Source organism: Echinococcus granulosus (assembly GCF_000524195.1).
Source record: "Echinococcus granulosus chromosome Unknown EG_S00016, whole genome shotgun sequence".
Lineage (NCBI taxonomy): Eukaryota > Metazoa > Platyhelminthes > Cestoda > Cyclophyllidea > Taeniidae > Echinococcus > Echinococcus granulosus.
In genome coordinates, this window is record NW_020170396.1 from 59,104 (window position 1) to 63,540 (window position 4,437).

Sequence of the window (4,437 nt, forward strand, 5' to 3'; positions counted from 1 at the left end):
CCAACACATTCACAATTCCACAAAAGTTTCAGATTTCATGCATTCGCCTAGAGGTATCGGTGACATTGCTGTCGAGTATAACCTCAGTTGTACAGAAATTCGATGACGGGTGCGTTTGACTCGTGGGTGATTCCTTACTGCACCCATTGCTTTGTGAATGCCGACGGGGACGTTGACCAAAGACGGTGCCGTGGATTATACTCAATACGGGATAGGAGCTATGTGTACATTGAACGTTAGTTTAGCCTTCGGTTTTGGTAGAGGTGCCACTTAGTTGCTCCGCCACTGTACCTTCGACTGACAACCTGATCTTCAGCCCATGCCAGTAGACTCCAGACCTACTGCATATCAACTCTACATATTCTGCTCAAGTATTACGTCTCTTCCTTTTCAGGGAAGTCTCAGTGCACTAATACAAGGGCAGAATGTACATTACGGACATACAGAAGGAATGAGTGGCTACCGCCTTGGTTCAGAGGCTACGCCGCCCACTGGTGTTAGTCCCTACTTAAGCGGCTACCAAAACCGAGATTCGAACTAACAATTTACGTATAACAGTGTAATTAGGACAAACAAAATTGAATGACTAAACATGAGGCACACAAGTAGAAAAAGCGTGATAAATGGTTAACCTTCTGAGGTCGAATATGTTTAGACATTGAATGAGACTATAGAGTGACATGCGATATCGAGATAGACAGTTTACCAGAGCAACTATCGAAAATGTCGTAAATAAGATTGAGTATTGGGATGTAAATACGCAGTATCTTTCATTTCCGACGTTTTGGTTTCCATCACAATGGTATATTGAACCGTCCATATCATTTCAAATAACACCTCAACAAAATGTATTGATACGTTCAATACCACAGCTTCATAGTAAAAGCGAAAGTCATTTCAAGTCGCCGGTCAGTAGGCTCCAAGCATGTCCTCCACTGTTGTTGACGCATGGCATATGACAAGCATGTGCCTAGCTTCTGCCATGATCTAGACAGTCTTCAATACTTTAAATGCTTTTTTAACTATCCGATTTGGTAATGGGGTGCTTAGGCCTCCTCCCGTTGGCCTACCCTCAAGGATATACCAGTGGTTTCCAAGTCCTTTACGTCGGTACCACATATTCTCTCCAACTATTATATCCTCCTCCGTATTTAAGAAGGTCTTGAGGCACAGCAATTTGGATCTTGACGTGTATTTCCACATTACCAGGAGCAGTAGTGGGGTTTCTTGAATTTGGTGCATTCCTCTTCGCCTGACTCAACTCATTGCCACATTCTGCTTGTTTATTTGCACTTTTCCTCTGTAATTTCATCCGTTACCTCATCTCTTCTAAATGGCGCACAACACTGCATCCTGCTCTTGCTTTTGGACATCTGATATGACAATTGCCGTGGCAATTCACGAGTAGATGGTAAAACCGCCGCATGCTATCATCCGAAGTTGGACAATTTTAGATGAAGTTAGTGTGTCTATATAAGCCAACATCCGAAGTACAAAATTGGGATTTAATGCATCATCGACAGGGCTATATGAATGCATAGGAATGCGAACTAGAACTCACCGCTTTTCATTGCTCCAATTTGTAACTCTTCATCCCTTCGCAGTGTTGGCTCCATACGCCCCACCACACCTTCAACATCCAGCTCAAACACTTTCCTGCCACCACACTCTTGTTTAAAAGAATCGAAATCCCGTTTTTGCTCAGTAACATGCACGAAATAGAGAAGAGTTATCTCCATACAAGTCCAATTGCCATCATACCTTCATTGCAACACCATGCAGGGTCTAATGCTGCCTTCAAACTGACTCGTAAGATGGTTTCCTTTGGTTAGACAGGATGATAGTGGGCCATTCCATCTCCTTACTACCCCCAAATTTCTCCAAATTATTATCACACATCCCATTCAACTTGAGGGAGATTGAAACCCATTCCTTAGAGGTCTAAATGGCAAGCCTGTCTTGATGGAGTGTACATATGGATTTAAGGTCCACCTGATGATTATTTCAACAGGTGAAGCATGTTCAGGGGCACTTTTTAGTTTCATAATTTATTGTCCAAAACGTAACAACATGTTCGGTAATTTTGTAAGTCCCACCCGCATCTGTTCACGAGGAGTGGCTCATTGTGGCCAGATGGACGGATTCGCGCATTCCTCTTCCACATTTCATAGGTGCTTGGGTGGGCTTTTCTCCATTTCCCTCTCTTCTACAAATATCTTGGTCTTTTCACTTTCTCTTGATTCGTGTCTAAAGCCTCACCTATCGTTTCCATCACATGAGAGAATGAGAGTTTGAATTTTACAATATTCTTCCTATTGACAATTAAAGACTCGCCGAACGAGCAAACCAATCCACGTAACTCTCTTCAGCCTGTATTTGTATCGCCATGACATTGAGGAAGTGTTTCGCATATACAAGTAGAGGCTACCTCAGTACCATCGGAAGAGTTGTTGAGCTCATAAATGCTCCGAAGTCAAGGCATTTCTCTTGTAATGAGGTTGTGCAGTCGTTAGTTGCTCATCCTGTATCACTGCTGCATTGAATTACAATATATTATATTTAAATACAATAGACGTAGTCAAATGGACTCATTTGGAGTATTTGTGGAAAATAACACGATATAGGGCTTGTTCTCACTCTTCCTCAATTACTTACTTTGATGACCTTTGTGTTTGTTCTCTCCCTCTCCACTGTACACGTTCCCGCGTTATCGCTCTAACAAAGAACTTCTCAAATATCTTCGTATTTGCTTTGTACTTCTACGGTAAGTAGGTTTCACCAACACTGGCAAGTTTTTATTTGATGGCAAAGGGCAGAGCTACTACTCTGCGGTAACCTCATCCACGACAAGTTCTTGCCTCACTTAGGGAGGCATGGGAATTGCTTTTGATTTCATTATTTTATTTCCTGAGAATTGAAAACTTTTCACTGACTATTAACAAATGCGTTGATGACGCTTGGTGAAGTTTCGTTGTCTTCTTAGGTAAACTATGAATTGTAAAACTTGCCCCATTTGTCTCTTGTTTGCTACACCTCTCCTTCATCACTTTACCCAGTGTTCATGCTTTACGGTTCACTTCTAATTTACCTTTTCGTGTCTCAATGTCTGAACGAGGTTGCAGCTTCAAAAGGTCATCGTAATGTGTGTAAAGCCTACAACAGAAAGTTATGCAGCCCTCCACCGTGACCTTATTTGTGCTATGAGACGACTCAACCCTATCCTGTCAAATGCGATGGCTTGGAGTGTGTGTTCCTACATGTGTTTGAGGTGGAAAGAGGTTTGCGATGTTGCCACTACGGAGAGAGTTGCTCCCATAGTGGTAAGTGGTAAGCTCGTCCCATTACCGCTCGCTTTGGTCGTTGCACATGATATGAAGTGGTCCAATTCAAAGACCCTTGTTCAAGATGGCAGGCAACAGGGATACTGATATTTATGTAAGCAGACTCATCATGGAGGAGGTGTTGGTTCAGCTGTAATGGTAAATGTATCCATCCCGAAAACTCTGTGACATCGGTTTGACACTGCATTGAGTGCACAAATGTGGAAGTTTTCTTGTTGCTTTTATAGAATCAGCAGTCCTCAAACGCACTTGCATTTGCCACTCCATAGTCCTTTCCATTCTCCCTCTATTCGCCTACCACACTACTAGTCGCCCAGCTTGCAGAAAGGCTGATTATGGACTCGTGTACCACAATGATACCTTCTGTGATGACTCCGCTATTTGCCGGAGGTGACAAGTTTGAGGCTAATCAGATGCGTGACGTGCTTGTCCAAAATTTACCACAATGTGTACGACCGTGTGCACCAATAAACACACACGCACACACATAGGGAGGTAGCATTATGATGATAAAGTAATGGAAGCGTGACGTGAGTGGACCTCCTCAAAAGGACAATTGCCGATATGTCCAGTTCAATCTAGTTTGTCATAGCTGAGAAAGTCATTTGTCATCGCAAGTCAGTTGGTGAGACAGTAACGTATTCTTCTTGGAAGGTGCTATTGTGCAGCCTTCATGATGGAAGTGAAAAGCAAAGGGATAGTCCCTTTGGCATGTTCTCATCTATTACCAACACTTGATGTATGTCACACATTTGCCTAGCTTCTACCATGATCTGCAAGTCGAAATATGTACAAACAAATTGACTTACCATTTGCGTTAATAATTTCCAAAAGTTGATCTGGATAACCTTCTAGTACTTTCTTCGCTTGTTTAATGCTCGGTTTTGGCAGCGGCCTACTTAGGCCTTCACTGGTTGGCCTGTCCTCCGAGCCATGCCAGCAGCCTCACCCTTCCCACTCTCAGTCCTTACGTTCACAGGTAATATGTGTTGTTCTTTTCAAATATTTTGTCCTTTCTCGTCTCTAGGGGAGCCTCGGGGCGCTACAAGTCAGGCCACAATATATTCATGACCTCAGCGACGTGTTTCCCACACTT